Source organism: Nerophis lumbriciformis, linkage group LG17 (assembly GCF_033978685.3).
Source record: "Nerophis lumbriciformis linkage group LG17, RoL_Nlum_v2.1, whole genome shotgun sequence".
Taxonomy (NCBI): domain Eukaryota; kingdom Metazoa; phylum Chordata; class Actinopteri; order Syngnathiformes; family Syngnathidae; genus Nerophis; species Nerophis lumbriciformis.
Genome location: NC_084564.2, coordinates 10,142,501 through 10,161,845, shown reverse-complemented (window position 1 = coordinate 10,161,845; position 19,345 = coordinate 10,142,501). Strand labels below are relative to the sequence as shown.

The following is a 19,345-nucleotide window of genomic DNA, read 5'->3' as shown; positions in this document are numbered from 1 at the left end:
GTTATGAAGGTGTCTGCTACTACATATATATACTTGCAGTGTGTATATTGTACATATTACATATTGTTATGAAGGTGTCTGTTACTACATTATATATATATATACGTGCAGTGTGTATATTGTACATATTACATATTGTTATGAAGGTGTCTGTCACTACATTATATATATACTTGCAGTGTGTATATTGTACATATTACATATTGTTATGAAGGTGTCTGTCACTACATTATATATATACTTGCAGTGTGTATTTAAAACATATTACATATTGTTATGAAGGTGTCTGTTACTACACTATATATATACTTGCAGTGTGTATATTATACATATTACATATTGTTATGAAGGTGTCTGTTACTACATTATATAAACACTTGCAGTGTGTATATAAACATATTACATATTGTTATGAAGGTGTCTGCTACTACATATATATACTTGCAGTGTGTATATTGTACATATTACATATTGTTATGAAGGTGTCTGTTACTACATTATATATATATATATACTTGCAGTGTGAAAATTGTACATATTACATATTGTTATGAAGGTGTCTGTTACTACATTATATATATATACTTGCAGTGTGTATATTGTACATATTACATATTGTTATGAAGGTGTCTGTTACTACATTATATATATATATACACTTGCAGTGTGTATATTGTACATATTACATATTGTTATGAAGGTGTCTGTTACTACATTATATATATATATACCGTACTTTTCGGACTATAAGTCGCAGTTTTTTTCATAGTTTGGCCGGGCTCCAGTGCAACTTATACATGTTTTTTTCCTTCTTTATTATGCATTTTCGTCAGGTGCGACTTATACTCCGAAAAATACGGTACTTGCAGTGTGTATATTATACATATTACATATTGTTATGAAGGTGTCTGTTACTACATTATATATATACTTGCAGTGTGTATATAAAACGTTGATGGAGGGTTTTGAAGTTGTTTAAGAGACTTTGAAGGCTACAATGGTGACTACCATTAGCCGCATCTTCCAAGCGTTTTTATCATCTTCCATTCATTTTCTACCGCTTGTCCTTTTTTGGGGCCGCGGGGGGTCGCTGGAGCCTACTTTAACTGCATTCGGGCGGAAGGCGGGGTATACCCTGGACAAGTCGCTACCTCATCACAGGGCCAACACAGGATTTGTAGCTTAGTGTTACGCTCATGTCTTGGTGTAACTAAACATTACGATAAGATGAAGGCAATTGCATTTTATTGATATTTGAAATGTATTCAATGTTTAAAAATGAATATTTAAATATACTAAATGTAAAAAAGGGAATAAATATTCAAAATAAGATAATTAAATGAAATCAAGTTTAGTTACGCCATCATGAGCGCAACACAAGGTTGTAAAAGTTTCAACTACAATTCTAAATAAGATGTCAAAAGCAAACTGAAGTCAAATACACACAGCTTAAAGATTGATCAATACCTATTTAAATTTAGTAATACATAAATATGATGATTTATCAAAATATAAAAGAAATATACCTAAACAGAACGCTCATGATGGTTACACCAAAAAGTAACGCTATGAATCGCGTCTTTCCAAGTTTTTGGGGCATTTTTATGCTATTTCCAAGCATCTCCTTTTTATTATCGTTGATTTTAAATGGTCAAACTAATGCATATTATATATGCATGCCCAAGTAAACAAAGAAAAATGTCATACTTATTTTGATTGTTACATTTTGAAGTACATTTGTGCAGGTGGGTGCGAATGTACCCATTACCAGAGCTGTACACGTATGTAAATGTATTCAGTTATAAACATTCATTCACTTTCTTGGCCATACTGCCATACCGAGGCGGTATGGCGTAGTGGGTAGAGCGGCCGTGCCAGAAACCTGAGGGTTGCAGGTTCGCTCCCGGCCTCTTGACATCCGAATCGCTGCCGTTGTGTCCTTGGGCATTGACACTTCACCCTTGCCCCTGCTCACACTGGTGAATGAATGATGAATGAATGATAGGCGGTGGTCGGAGGGGCCGTCGGCTCAAACTGGCAGCCTCGCTTCCGTCAGTCTACCCCAGGGCAGCTGTGGCTACAAATGTAGCTTACCACCACCAGGTGTGAATAAATGATGGGTTCTCACTTCTCTGTGAAGCACTTTGAGTATCTAATAATAGAAAAGCGCGATATAAAATCTAATCCATTATTATTATTATGATTTATTCTTTCCTTCATGGATCTAAACTTTACCACTGCTGGTAGTTTTTTCTATGTTTTTATTTAATAAGTTGTAGGTGTATTTATTTCAGTATAAAAGTGTAAAAAGTGTTTTGCTTGGGTCATGAAATGATGATAATGGTGTGCCAGGGCATACATACATTTTATATTTAACGCTTAAATCTCTGGAGTCTACATCAACTTCACATCTATTCCTCATTTCAAAATGTTTTAGTTTTTTATGTTGGTTTTTTTTGTGTTTGTTTTCCTCCCTTTTTTGTCAAACAAAACTATGTTTTTTATGGCAAACACACAAAATATGCAATATCTTCCAACAAAAATATTTTTCAAAGTGGAATATTTGATGTGAAGTAATGGGAACCTTGGATGGGTCAATAATTCATAATAACATTGATTTTGATTTAATATTATGTTGTGAGCAATGACCGTTTGAAAAAAAACAAAAAAACTGCTTTGTTTTATTAGTCAACATTGCAACTGTTTCTAAATGACATTTCACCTTAAAGCTTTTTTATTTCACTTTTGTTATGTTTTTGTTTATTTTAATAGTATTTTTAGAATGTGCCGTGGGCCTTTAAAACATTAGCTGTGGTTAATCTTTTTTTTTTTTTTTAATCTGCGTCCTTTCTGATTTCAATGCGTTAAAAAGACACAAAAAGTGTATTAACGCCAACACTGGTTGACAGTAGAGATGTCCTATAATATCGGCCTGCCAATATTATCGGCCGATAAATGCGTTAAAATGTAATATCGGAAATTATCGGTATCGTTTTTTTTATTATCGGTATCGTTTTTTTGTTTTTTTTATGAAATCAACATAAAAAACACAAGATACACTTACAATTAGTGCACCAACCCAAAAAAACTCCCTCCCCCATTTACACTCATTCACACAAAAGGGTTGTTTCTTTCTGTTATTAATATTCTGGTTCCTACATTATATATCAATATATATCAATACAGTCTGCAAGGGATACAGTCCGTAAGCACACATGATTGTGCGTGCTGCTGGTCCACTAATAGTACTAACCTTTAACACTTAATTTTACTCATTTTCATTAATTACTAGTTTCAATGTAACTGTTTTTATATTGTTTTACTTTTTTTTTATTCAAGAAAATGTTTTTAATTTATTTATCTTATTTTATTTAAAAAAAAATTAAGTACCTTATCTTCACCATACCTGGTTGTCCAAATTAGGCATAATAATGTGTTAATTCCACGACTGTATATATCAGTTGATATCGGTATCGGTTGATATCGGTATCGGTAATTAAAGAGTTGGACAATATCGGAATATCGGATATCGGCAAAAAGCCATTATCGGACATCCCTAGTTGACAGTATAACAAAATAAGTCACACTTATATTCTGTAACATACACAGTTTTGGAAAAAAGCGCAGAGGTAGAAATATTCAAAATAACCTCTTGTATATAATCTGAACATTTATTGTTTATTGAATGGATCCCCATTATCTGACGCCAAGGCGACTGCTAGTCTTCCTGGGGTCCATATAGGAGCATACAAAATTAAAATACAACGAATACATGCATTACCAGACATTATACAATGGAAAAATACAACATAAGATAGATTAATAATGCCTCAAAACAAGTTAATTAAATTTAAATAAAAAACAGCAGACGAGCTCTCGCCCTGCACAGTTGTTTTGTGCTTTGTAGTGTCGATATGGGCTTGTAGGTCGTTGGCCCCTTTATTTGTGAGAAGCAATAGCGTATATCTTGGCACGTACAGATAGATAAATCTGGGAGGGGATTAAAAAAAATGATGTCCCTTAGGGAGTCGTGACAGAAAACTATTGAGAAGCACTACTATGAGGACACATTTTACTCAGTTTTGCATCATAGGGGGAATTAAAAAGGGGAAGGATCCAGAATCTAAATTGGCACTAAAATGCGATGATTAAAAACAGACGTTTGAAAGGGCTTGCATCAATGTAATGACGATAGCAAAAAGCTTCCATGCTTTTTTGTAGCAAGGTTGACATATACTCTGTAACTGTGCACTTGTCCAATGTAATATCTGCACTGGGAGGTGGAGGAGCCAACAGTTGTACTCAAGTAAGACTACCGTTACTTTATAGTAGTATGACTCAGGTAAAAGTACAAAGTGGGCATCCAAATAATTACTTGACCAAGAGTAAATATTCAGTGGAACTAATACTCAACTACTTAGTAACTAGTAAATAAGGTCTGTTTTTTTAATGGTACTTGCAGTAGTTGGTGTGTGTGTGTGCGTGTGTGTGTGTGTTCTTGTATTCCTACCCTTCTTGAGACATCTAGAAGGAAAAGTAGCTTCCATATGAGGAGGTATGAACAAGTGATGACATAAATCATGGTCCCAATAACATTGCATCTAATAGACAATGTCTCATTTGCACCCCTGGTGGTGAAATGTATCAAAATGAGGGTGGTCCCAAAAAGGAAGGATTTTTCAAATTGACTGTGTCGCTTTTTAAAAGTGCTCCCCCTCCGGTCAACATATGAAATGACAAGTGTGTGTAAAAACGTGAAGTGCTTCCCCTCTGGCCAACATATGTAATAACAAGTGTGTGTAAGAAATTGAAATGCGCCCCCTTTGGCACAAATGAAATAAAAAAATTAATAAATGAAAAAAAAAAATAATAAAATTAATTAAAATAAAAAAATGTATAAATATATATATATATTTATATATATATATATATATATATATTTATATATATATATTTATATATATAGGGACATACTGTAATAACTTCAAGTAAATAATGAAGATTGAAAAACAATTACAAACAAAAAATGTAACAACAACAAAAAATTACTAAAAGCTAACCTTTTTTATATTAGCATAGTATGTATATATTATTAATGTTGTAAATACAAATCTTTATATATCTAGAAAGGGTGGTCCTAAAGAGGGAGGCATTTTTTTTCGGAGGTCTCAAGAAGATAAGAAATACAAGAGTGTGGTGTGTGTGTGTGTGTGTGTGTGTGTGTGTGTGTGTGTGTGTGTGTGTGTGTGACACTACTACAACATGTACGACAAACGATGCATATTTTACAGTCATTTATAACGTTGTAACAGGGCTAATGTTAGCATATGTTAGGTAAAACATAAAACATCCACAACTTACATGTTTTCTCTAGTTGGAAGCGGATTCTTGTAGGTCAGGGGTGTTCAAAGTGCGACCCGGGGGCCAATTTCAGCCTCCAGCTAGCGTTTTTTTGGCCCTCAAATAAACTGTAAAAATAAATTGAATTCCTTATTATTGAGATGAGTTATTAGTAGTGCTGTCAAAAATATTCAATTTAAATCAGATTACTCACACTGTTGAATTTGGATTATTCATTAGTATTACTAAGAGTATTAGTCATTTGCATCATTTTATTTATTGTAAACGTTTCCAATAACTTAAAAAAAAAACCACCTTAATATTTGTACACAAATGCAATGTTATTGTTAGAATGGATTAGAAGTTAAAGGAGCAAAATCAGTTGTGTGATTAATCTGCGCATATACACGAGTCATGCAAAAAACGTAAATAATGTAAATAATTAAAGCTGAAACGACGCGTCGACATAGTCGACATCATCGGTTACGTAAATACGTCGACGCCGTTTTTGTGCGTCGACGCGTCGCATATTTACGTCACACTACCGTCATGGCGGAGCGCAAAGCAGACGATACGAGCGGTGCGAGCGAGGGGAAAAAAAGCACGCCAAAAGTCGTCAAAAGTGTGGGAGTATTTCAATAAACGGCCTAATAATGTTGTAGCGGCGAACAGCTGTCTCGTCAGCTGACGCGCGAGCTCGCAACCGTGGCTGCTTAGCAATCAGCCAAACCTCACTTAATAAAATTATATTTTATCTCAGAGCACATCCGCATCCCTATTCACCTAGGCAACCCCAGGAAATGTATATAATTCGGCATTATTTCGGCCAATCGGCTTATATGATCAGAGCCGATCAGTTTACGTTCACACGCAGGTATAACGCGGCGCACTCCCGTCTCATCTGCTGGTGCGCGAGCCCGGTAATTAGACAGCTTTGTCAAATCAAGGAGTACAAAAGACGCCAGCGCAAAGTGGAAAAAGGTTTAGTTCATTACAGATAACCCAGAGTTGTGCCAAAAGTGTACCAAAACCAAAAGCTGAACGGACAGCCGGTAAGATTGGGCTTTAATTCTCTTTGTGGGTGTGGCGCACCTGTTGAGCTGGTGAGATGGGGGGTGCGGGGGAGTTGTGTGCATGTAGCGTGCTTAGTCTGGAGGCTAAATACACACGGTGTTTTGTGTAACTGTTGTTTAGTAAGGAAGTGTTGATATTCTTTGCTTAGTTTGATAAATGTTGGAGCAGTTTGCTTCATCAGGAGGGTGAAGTCGCTCAACTTAAAGTGTTGGATTTAACTGTGTTGGATCATTGGCTGCTGGTGAGGGCATAGAAAAAGGGGCATTTTTCTACCAGTAGACAGCGTTTAGATTGAGTGTTTCACTGCTAAATTAATAATATATTTATATTGAATATGGATTTTAAATATGTATATAAATAGGTGGTTAATTGGTTAGGTATTTATGTATTTGCATATTGGGTTTTCTGCTGCATTTATCTATTGTGTTTCTGGGTTTAAATGTATTTTTTATGCATCTTGGTGCATTTATGTTGAGACAATTTATTTCAAATCTGTTTTAACTTAAAGGGAAAAGATGTGTCCATTTTCTTGCACTTGTTTAATGGTTAAGAGTTTGATAGCCTAATTAATAATTGTAAATTATGGGATTGATAATTGATTGATTTTTTACAGCATGTTAATCTTGTGGTGTTTTGTCCTTAAAGGTTTTTCACCTACTAAAGAAGCTAAAGGCTACTAAAGAAGCTAAAGGCTACTAAAGACAGCTAAAGAAACTAAAGTCTACTAACACTGCTAAAGACTGCTAAAAAGACTAAAGAAGAAAAAAGAAGCTGTTTCTTCGTTGGAAAAACTGTTACAAACTAAAGGAAAATAAAAGGAAAAAGTAACTACGGTCTGGTCTTTTGAGTGAAATCCAGAAGCCACATTCAGCATTGGTACATCCCTTCAAGTGTGGGCTAAGCACAGCGAAAAAAGCAAAACACTTGACAGTTGTTGTATGCACACTGTGTCGAGCGGAAATGGCCTATCATAGCAGCACAACGGCTATGAACGAACATTTGAAAAGAAAACACCCGACAGCGTTCTTGCCATCACCATCAACTAGTCAATCGTCCGTGTGAGTATACGTTGTCATCATTACACAAAAACATGAATGTGTCATTTGTATCTGCGTTGTAAATTCTTAAACTAAAACACTGTTTCGCTCTGAGAGGCGCGTTTGGCGTGCCTGTTCAGTGTTTACAAAGACGCGCTCCTCTTTAACGCTAACGTTAATTAGTTGTGCAAATACCTTTTACAACATTAACAGTTACATATACTATGTACAAACCAACAATTAACTTTCACTTTAATCATACTATCATTGTTGTGTTCCATCCATCCATCCATTTTCTACCGCTTATTCCCTTTTGGGGTCGCGGGGGGCGCTGGAGCCTATCTCAGCTACAATCGGGCGGAAGGCGGTGTACACCCTGGACAAGTCGCCACCTCATCGCAGGGCCATTGTTGTGTTATTAAGCAAAATAAGCAATACTTTTACTTTTGTTGAAATGTTTACACTGTTACAGAATATTTCGTTTTGCACTTTTTTGTATTGGATGTTTATCTTTATTTTTGCACATTTTAAAGCAAAATAAGCAATACTTTTACTTTTGAAATGCTTATACTATTGCAGAATATTAAGATTTGCACTGGATGTTTACTTTTATATTTGCACATTAAAAAGCAAATAAGCTACTTTTAATTTTGTTAAATGTTAAAAGTTTTAAATGTTTACATTGTTACAGAATATTTTGTCATGTTGTTGTCAATGTTGACTGAGTGGCCATACTTTTTTTTTTGTAAATAAAAGTCATGCCTTTTGAAAAAAAATGGCCTAAATTTATTTTTTCATCTTCATTTTAATTAAAAAAATAATCGGTAAAAGGAAAAATAATCTATAGATTAATCGAAAAAATAATCTATAGATTAACCGATTAATCAAAAAAAATAATCTATAGATTAATCGATAGAAAAATAATCGTTAGCTGCAGCCTTATAAATAATTCAATGTATACACCCTGATGATTATCTTGTGTGATGACTGTATTATGATGATAGTATATATGATAGTATATATCTGTATCATGAATCAATTTAAGTGGACCCCGACTTAAAAAAGTTGAAAAACGTATTCGGTTGTCACCATTTAGTGGTCAATTGTACGGAATACGTACTTCACTGTGCAACTTACTAATAAAAGTCTCAATCAATCAATCAAAACTTTTGTGATTAATCACGAGTTAACTCGTTATTTCTGACAGCCCTAGTTATTAGATATTACACCAATTTACTTTGTCACCTATAACGCAAAGTCATGATTCAGTTCATGAGATGAACGATATGTCATTTTTAATAGGTTCATCATAATTCTTCATCTTTGTACTCTTACTTGAGTACAATTTCTGACTACTCTACCCACCTCTGAGTATAGGCGACATATATAAACCCTCGGTTACATTATAAACCCACAAATGAACATATACAGTGTTTTAGTAACGCAACTTTAACCGAATCCATCGAATTTTCAACTATCTTCAATCGATGCGCTGATTGGGCAGGGCGGACTTTTTCCAACCAATCACAGACGCCATTATGAAGAGTATACTTTTTCCAACCAATCACAGACGCCATTATGAAGGGTATACTTTTTCCAACCAATCACAGACGCCATTACTTTAAAATGCTCGATTAAGGCTTACAAAGACGTATAATGTCAGCGACTCTGCTTCCGGCAGGTACTGTCACGTGACTCTGTTTGACCAATCCAACGTAAGCTGCAGTGACGTTTAAGTCTATTTCATCAATCAAAACAAGCACAAAGTACAACTACAAAGCTGAAATAAGTCAGTATTTTTTAAAGTTTATGATAAAATAGATACTTACGTACTTGTCTGAAAAGTGTCAGAATGTTCCCGAAGAAGACACTTTAATCACGTGACTTGACGTCAGCACATCCTCGCTGTTTGAGACAACTGCTAAAAAAATGGACTAAAAAGCGGTCTTTTTGTACGTCTCTGACGACATTTAAACACATTAAAACATTACCAACATCATCAAAAAAGCAGTGGAAAGGTGTACTTATCCGTCTGGTCCGCAGCTTTACGTTACCGGCACGAGCTTATTAGCATGTAGCATTCTCTTCTTCTGTGGTATTTACATCTAGCATAGCTAAACAAGCTGAAATGACCACTATCGCCCCCTAGTGTACGAGAGGCACACTACGTGTGGCCAACAGTCACATTAGAGATAGGACGATAAAAAAATTCACATAAAAATAGGGGTGAAAATAGAACAAACTGAATTATTTGACAAATCAGACTAATTTAGCGCATAGAAACGTACTGACTGTAAATAGGGACATGACGTCAGACAAGGCAGCAAAAAAATATTTAATGATTACTTATATTAAGTTAAGTTAAGTTAAAGTACCAATGATTGTCACACACACTCACACACTAGGTGTGGCGAAATTATTCTCTGCATTTGACCCATCACCCTTGATCACCCACTGGGTGGCGAGGGGAGCAGTGAGCAGCGGCGGTGGCCGCGCCCGACAATGATTTTTGGTGATTTAAACCCCAATTCCAACCCTTGATGCTGAGTGCCAAGCAGGGAGGTAATGTCATGTGTTATGTGTGTTTGTAGAAATGTTCACATTTCAGCTTACAGGAATTCTACTTCTATCTATAGAAAACATGTTGAGGTAAATTTAAAAAAATTAAAACTACAATTGTAGTGCAAGAATATGGAGCCCCTAAGGGATATGGGGGAAATTGTAATTTTTATAATTATTATACTTTTTTTTTTTTTTTTAGACATGTATCTCATGGGCACGAGATACATGTCTAAAAAAAAATAATAATAAAAATGTTTATAATTTATTTTTATTTTACTTTTTTAGACATGTATCTCGTGCGCACGAGATACATGTCTAAAAAAAAAATTATAATAATACTTAAAATTTATTTTTTATTTTTTATAAAGTTAGAAAAAAAACATGTCTAAAAAAAACAAAAAACATTTATAAAAAAAATAATTTCACCCAAATCCCTTTAGGGCAGGGGTGTCAAACTCAAATACAGAGTGGGCCAAAATTTAAAACTGAACAAAGCCGCGGGCCAAGGTTGAACAAATTAACCTTTTAACAGGGACCCAAACAAGTTTTGCATTGAATATTGAACAAGCAAGGCTTATATAACTTTATAGTGACATGCAAAATCGAGTTTCAAATAATAATAACAATAATTAAAAAATATCAATGGCATATCAAATACAATTTAAATACAAATTGAATGCCTCTTTTCTATTTGCAGCCTTCTGAGGTAAATATCAACATTCACTTTTTCCACAGGCTAATCAATTTGAAAATGAAATAACAATGAATAAACCAACCATTCAGGACTTTAAACTGCTCAGTTTGCAACACACTGATCTAATCTGATGTGCCCAAGCCAGATACCTGACATCTTTTCTTGGATGCTACTTCATTAATGGCTTTGAGCTGAGGCAACCTTCATTATCGAACGAAGGTGTTCATCAGTCTTTATATCTCGTAGTCCACCCGGACCACAGTCTTGGGGGCGTCTTCTACGAGCTGTCGTCATGTCCGCTTTTCATCCATTCTAACAACGTTCCGGCCCAGTCACAAGATATATGCGGCTTCTGTACGCACACATACGTGAATGCAATGCATACTTGATCAACAGCGATACAGGTTACACTGAGGGTGGCCGTATAAACAACTTTAACACTGTTACAAATATACGCCACACTGTGAATCCACACCAAACAAGAATGACAAACGCATTTCGGGAGAACATACTTGAGTCGTTTCGTCACTGAATACTTACTCAAGTAATTATTTTGATAACTGCTTTTGACTTTTACCGGAGTCATATTATTGTTAAGTAACGCTACTCTTACTTGAGTACCACTTTGGGGTACTTTCAGCGTGTTATTATTGCGTGCTTTGTCTCCTGCAAGGCCCACGCTTTGTCGTCACAACAATGTGGCGCTTTCGTGCGCCACTCCAGCTGCGATACAGGTGGTGCAGGAGGGGAGGAATGCGTCACGTATGGCGATCCGAGCGCAAGGTTCTCCTAATTAGTCCAATGAATCATCACTAACGACACGTTGCATGTTGCTGATTAATACTTTTTTCAAACGGCTCAGGTCAGTTTTTGAGAAGTCCAAGAAAATAAATGAAATGAAAAAAATATATATATAAAAAAAATCAGTTACCTCAGAACTTGGCCTGGGCCTTAATTAAAACCAAACTTGTTTCCTTCAGTGAACAAACATGACAGGGTTTTTTTTTTTTCTCAACTAAATATTAAGTGAGTGCAGGTGCTGCAGGAATGTGTGTGTGTGTGTGTGTGTGTGTGTGTGTGTGTGTGTGTGTGTGTGTGTGTGTGTGTGTGTGTGTGTGTGTGTGTGTGTTTATGTACTTGTGTATGCGCTTCCTCTTTTCACACACACTTGAGCTGCAGAGCAAAGGAGTCGCACTTTGTCTTATAGCGCCGCTGCCTCGGTGCACAGGAAGACTCCCGGATCACATGGTTACGCTTCAGAGAGGGGGGGCTAGGGGGGGTCAGCCTAAACAGGACCAGATGCAAAAGGGGTCCAGCTCCTGGTGGGACACTCCGACAGGACCCAGGCACATTTGGAAGACACTGCGGCCTTGAGCCACACATTGGTACTTTAACTTGAACTTAATATATCACCAGGAATTTGTTCTATATTCAACGTTGGGTTCTGACGTTGATTTGACCATTGAATTTTGGTCATTTCCCAACTAACATTCTACAACACGAATACAACGTTGAAACAACATGCTTTTTGACAACGTTTAATCAATGTCGGGTTCTGACGTTGATTTGATCATTGAATTTTGGTCATTTGTGAAGTGCATACTTGCCAACCCTCCCGAATTTTCCGGGAGACTCCCGAAATTCAGCGCCTCTCCCCAAAACCTCCCGGGACAAATATTCTCCCGAAAATCCCCCGATTTTCAGCCGGAGCTGGAAGCCACGCCCCCTCCAGCTCCATGCGGACCTGAGTGAGGACAGCCTTTTTTCATGGGTGACAAGAACTAAATCATCCAGACTAGAGATAAATTGTATTATTATGTTTATTTTACCTAAAAATAAATATATTTATTAATTTAAAAAAAAAAAAAACTAACTACATTTTTTACTATATTTTGCTAAAAACATCAAAATTAATTGTATTTTTATTTGTATTTTTTTGTGACTCCTTATTACATCCAGCCATAGAATTATACATTAAAATAAACATATTTGAAATAATTGATTTTAAATTATCATAATAATTCATTTAAAATGACCATATTTAATTATTAAAATAATTGCTTGTTTATCAACAACTTTAGCATTTTATTCATTACATTTTGAAACTCTCAGAAGCCAAGTTATGTTATATTCCTTAAGATTTATTTATGCAAGTTTGAAGTATCAATTATCTAAACACAGTTTTGTTTGCATATTTTCAGGATGTAGATATCATATATATATATATATATATATATATATATATATATGAAATACTTGACTTGGTGAATTCTAGCTGTCAATATACTCCTCCCCTCTTAACCACGCCCCGCCCCACCCCAGACCACGCCCCCACCCCCCACCTCCCGAAATCGAAGGTCTCAAGGTTGGCAAGTATGGTGAAGTGAATTATATTTATATAGCGCTTTTCTCTAGTGACTCAAAGCGCTTTACATAGTGAAAACCCAATAACTAAGTTACATTTAAAGCAGTGTGGGTGGCACTGGGAGCAGGTGGGTAAAGTGTCTTGCCCAAGGACACAACGGCAGTGACTAGGATGGCAGAAGCGGGGATCGAATCTGCAACCCTCAGGTTGATGGCACGGCCACTCTACCAACCGAGCTAACCCATACATATATAATAAGTACATTGTAGAATATTAATAAATAAAACCAACATCATATCTTTTTTAAAATAAAAATAAAATGTGATGAGAGGCAAAAAAATTAAATAAAAATAACAATAATATGTATACGGAAAAATAATAAATACAATCTTTACAGTCTTTCATTAAAAAATAATATATAATACAAAATAAAAAAATAAATATAAAATAAAAATAATACATATAATAAAATAAACACCATATCTGTAATAAAATAAAAATACAAATAATTATATAAATAATAATAAATATATAAATAAAATAAACGTCTTTTTTCCTTTTTTTTGTTTTTTTTTTACAAAAAAATACTAAAGAAATAAAACTAAATACAAATAATATGCATATATAAAATAATAATAGGTAAAATGTCATTTTTTAGATTTCCATCCATCCATTTTCTACCGCTTGTTCCTTTCAGGGTCGTGGGGGTGCTGGAGCCCATCCCTGCTGTACTCGGGCGGAAGGCGGTGTACACCCTGGACACGTCGCCACCTCATAAGGGCCGACACAGATAGACAGACAACATTCACACTCACATTCACACACTAGGGCCAATTTAGTGTTGCCAATCAAGCTATCCCCAGGTGCATGTCTTTAAAAAAAATTATATATATATATATATATATATATATATATATATATAGTAAATGAAAAAATAAAAATGAAATACTGTATGTATACAGAAAATACTAAATAAATTAAACGGCTTTTTTTTTTTTACAAAATACATAATTTTTTTTCTAATTGATAATAGTGTATATAAATATAAATAATAAATATATAAATAAAATAAACATATATATTTTTAATAAAAAATAATAAAGAAATAAAGAAATACAATATAAATAACAATGTGTATATATAAAACTAATAAAAAGTAAAATAAATGTCATTTTTAATTAAAAAAAATATATATTAAAAAATTAACTAACAAAAAAATATCAATAAAATGAATAAATAAATAATAATAAATAAAATTAAAATAACAATATTTTTTAAATTAATAATAATAATAATAATATATGAATAATAATATATATATAAATAAAACAAACGGCATATCTATGTCAGCCAGAGAAGTCAACCTACGACGTTACCTTGAACTGCTTGCCGCACGTGGAGCACAGGAAGTCCCTGCGATCAGAGTGGCACAGCATGTGTAGCCGCAGCTTGTCTGGCCGACAGAAGGCTTTTTCGCAGCTCGGGCACTGGAAGATCTTCTCCGAATGGAAAGAGGATGTGCTTCTTCACCTGCATAAAGTCGGAAATTTCCCAACCAATATTCTACAACATTGAAACAACATACTTTTTGACGACGTTTATTCAACGTCAGGTTGTGACTTTGATACGATCATTGAAATTTAGTAATTTACCAACCAATTTTCTACAACACAAACACAACGTTGAAACAACATGCTTTTTGACGGCATTGATTTGACCATTGAATTTTGGTCATTTCCCAACTAATATTCTACAACACAAATACAACGTTGAAACAACATGCTTTTTGACAACATTTATTCAACGTCAGGCTGTGACGTTGATTTGACCATTGAATTTTGGTCATTTCCCAACCAATATTCTACAACATTGAAACAACATGCTTTTTGACAACGTTTATTCAACGTCAGGTTGTGACTTTGATATGACCATTGAATTTTGGTCATTTCCCAACCAATATTCTACAACGCAAACATAATGTTGAAACAACAAGCTTTTTGGCAACGTTTATTCTATTTCAGGTTGTGACGTTGATTTGACCATTGAATTTTGGTCATTTCCCAACCAATATTCTACAACACAATCACAACGTTGAAACAACATGCTTTTTGACAACGTTTATTCAATGTTGGGTTCTGACTTTGATTTGACCATTGAATTTTGGTCATTTTTCAACCAATATTCTACAACATGCTTTTTGACGACGTTTATTCAACGTCAGGTTGTGACTTTGATACGATCATTGAAATTGAGTAATTTACCAACCAATTTTCTACAACACAAACACAACGTTGAAACAACATGCTTTTTGACGGCATTGATTTGACCATTGAATTTTGGTCATTTCCCAACCAATATTCTACAACACGAATACAACATTGAAACAACATAATTTTTGACGACATTTAATCAATGTTGGGTTCTGACGTTGATTTGACCATTGAATTTTGGTAATTTCCCAACCAATATTCTACAACGCAAATACAACGTTGAAACAACATGCTTTTTGACAAAGTTTATTCTATTTCAGGTTGTGACGTTGATTTGACCATTGAATTTTGGTCATTTCCCAACCAATATTCTACAACATTGAAACAACATGCTTTTTGACAACGTTTATTCAACGTCAGGTTGTGACTTTGATTTGACCATTGAATTTTGGTCATTTCCCAACCAATATTCTACAACGCAAACATAATGTTGAAACAACATGCTTTTTGGCAACGTTTATTCAATTTCAGGTTGTGACATTGATTTGACCATTGAATTTTGGTCATTTCCCAACCAATATTCTACAACACAATCACAACGTTGAAACAACATGCTTTTTGACAACGTTTATTCAATGTTGGGTTCTGACGTTGATTTGACCATTGAATTTTGGTAATTTCCCAACCAATATTCTACAACATTGAAACAACATACTTTTTGACGACGTTTATTCAACGTCAGGTTGTGACTTTGATATGATCATTGAAATATAGTAATTTACCAACCAATTGTCTACAACACAAACACAACGTTGAAACAACATGCTTTTTGACGGCATTGATTTGACCATTGAATTTTGGTCATTTCCCAACCAATATTCTACAACACAAATACAACATTGAAACAACATAATTTTTGACGACATTTAATCAATGTTGGGTTCTGACGTTGATTTGACCATTGAATTTTGGTCATTTCCCAACCAATATTCTACAACGCAAATACAACATTGAAACAACATGCTTTTTGACAAAGTTTATTCTATTTCAGGTTGTGACGTTGATTTGACCATTGAATTTTGGTCATTTCCCAACCAATATTCTACAACATTGAAACAACATGCTTTTTGACAACGTTTATTCAACGTCAGGTTGTGACTTTGATTTGACCATTGAATTTTGGTCATTTCCCAACCAATATTCTACAACGCAAACATAATGTTGAAACAACATGCTTTTTGGCAACGTTTATTCAATTTCAGGTTGTGACGTTGATTTGACCATTGAATTTTGGTCATTTCCCAACCAATATTCTACAACACAATCACAACGTTGAAACAACATGCTTTTTGACAACGTTTATTCAATGTTGGGTTCTGACGTTGATTTGACCATTGAATTTTGGTAATTTCCCAACCAATATTCTACAACATTGAAACAACATACTTTTTGACGACGTTTATTCAACGTCAGGTTGTGACTTTGATATGATCATTGAAATATAGTAATTTACCAACCAATTGTCTACAACACAAACACAACGTTGAAACAACATGCTTTTTGACGGCATTGATTTGACCATTGAATTTTGGTCATTTCCCAACCAATATTCTACAACACAAATACAACATTGAAACAACATAATTTTTGACGACGTTTAATAAATGTTGGGTTGTGACGTAGATTTGACCATTGAATTTTGGTCATTTCCCAACCAATATTCTACAACGCAAATACAACGTTGAAACAACATACTTTTTGACGACATTTATTCTATTTCAGGTTGTGACGTTGATTTGACCATTGAATTTTGGTCATTTCCCAACCAATATTCTACAACATTGAAACAACATGCTTTTTGACAACGTTTATTCAACGTCAGGTTGTGACTTTGATATGACCATTGAATTTTGGTCATTTCCCAACCAATATTCTACAACGCAAATATAATGTTGAAACAACATGCTTTTTGACGGCATTGATTTGACCATTGAATTTTGGTCATTTCCCAACCAATATTCTACAACACAAATACAACATTGAAACAACATAATTTTTGACGACGTTTAATAAATGTTGGGTTGTGACGTAGATTTGACCATTGAATTTTGGTCATTTCCCAACCAATATTCTACAACGCAAATACAACGTTGAAACAACATACTTTTTGACGACGTTTATTCTATTTCAGGTTGTGACGTTGATTTGACTATTGAATTTTGGTCATTTCCCAACCAATATTCTACAACATTGAAACAACATGCTTTTTGACAACGTTTATTCAACGTCAGGTTGTGACTTTGATATGACCATTGAATTTTGGTCATTTCCCAACCAATATTCTACAACGCAAATATAATGTTGAAACAACATGCTTTTTGACGGCATTGATTTGACCATTGAATTTTGGTCATTTCCCAACCAATATTCTACAACACAAATACAACATTGAAACAACATAATTTTTGACGACGTTTAATAAATGTTGGGTTGTGACGTAGATTTGACCATTGAATTTTGGTCATTTCCCAACCAATATTCTACAACGCAAATACAACGTTGAAACAACATACTTTTTGACGACGTTTATTCTATTTCAGGTTGTGACGTTGATTTGACTATTGAATTTTGGTCATTTCCCAACCAATATTCTACAACATTGAAACAACATGCTTTTTGACAACGTTTATTCAACGTCAGGTTGTGACGTTAATTTGACCATTGAATTTTGGTCATTTACCAACCAATATTCTACAACACAAATACAACATTGAAACAACATAATTCTTGACGACGTTTAATCAATGTTGGGTTCTGACGTTGATTTGACCATTGAATTTTGATCATTTCCCAACCAATATTCTACAACACAAATACAACGTTGAAACGACATGCTTTTTGACAACATTTATTCAACGTCAGGCTGTGACGTTGACTTGACCATTGAATTTTGGTCATTTCCCAACCAATATTCTACAACACGAATACAATGTTGAAACAACATGCTTTTTGACGACGTTTAATCAATGTTGGGTTTCTACGTTGATTTTACTATTGTATTTTGGTCATTTCCCAACCAATATTCTACAACATTGAAACAACATGCTTTTTGACAACGTTTATTCAACGTCAGGTTGTGACGTTAATTCAGGGGTGTCAAACTCAAATACAGAGTGGGCCAAAATGTAAAACTGAACAAAGCCGCGGGCCAAGGTTGAACAAATTAACCTTTTAATAGGGACCCAAATAAGTTTTGCATTGAATATTGAACAAGCAAGGCTTATATAACTTTATAGTGACATGCAAAATCGAGTTTCAAATAATAACAATAATAATTAAAAAATATCAATGGCATATCAAATAAAATAAAAATAAAAATGTAATGCCTCTTTTCTATTTGCAGCCTTCTGAGGTAAATATCAAAATAAACTTTTTCCACAGGCTAATAATACATTTGAAAATAAAATAACAATAATAAATGAAGTAGCAAGAGAAAGTGCATGAATAAAACGTTAATTATTGCTCAGTTTGCTACACTGATTTGCTTTAACACTGAATATGGAACAAGCAACGCTTATATAACTTAATAGTGCAAAATCAACTTTCAAAAAACAAACGAAAAAACATCAATGGTATATTAAAAACAATTTTAATAAAAAATGTAATGCCTCTTTTCTATTTGCAGCCTTCTGAGGTAAATATCAACATTAACTTGGTGGGCGGAAGCGGGGTTGGGGGGGGCGGGGTTTGGTGGTAGCGGGGGGTGTATATTGTAGCGTCCCGGAAGAGTTAGTGCTGCAAGGGGTTCTGGGTATTTGTTCTGTTGTGTTTATGCTGTGTTACGGTGCGGATGTTCCCCCGAAATGTGTTTTGTCATTCTTGTTTGGTGTGGGTTCACAGTGTGGCGCATATTTGTAACGGTGTTAAAGTTGTTTATACGGCCACCCTCAGTGTGACCTGTATGGCTGTTGTGTAAAAGCCGCATATAGTATGTGGCTGATGACAGGTTGTAGAGGACGTTGAAGGCAGTGCCTTTAAGGCACGACCACAATAAAGTTGTCTG

General features: G+C 34.6%; 1 protein-coding gene across 4 annotated transcripts in view; it reads right to left on the bottom strand.

Annotated features, from left to right (window-relative positions):
- Positions 1-19,345, bottom strand: part of cdon (cell adhesion associated, oncogene regulated) — a 236,013-nt gene that overhangs the window by 200,589 nt on the left and 16,079 nt on the right. The window contains exons 1-3 of one of the 4 annotated variants that reach the window (XM_061972413.1): positions 9,447-9,511; positions 9,285-9,372; positions 5,362-5,468 (exon numbers count right to left, since the gene is read on the bottom strand). The gene's annotated coding sequence lies outside the window, so the exon portion shown is untranslated. Of the gene's footprint in view, positions 1-5,361; positions 5,469-9,280; positions 9,373-9,446; positions 9,512-14,448; positions 14,603-19,345 lie in introns of those variants that run through there. The other 3 variants (XM_061972416.1, XM_061972414.2, XM_061972415.1) reach the window with 3 other exon arrangements.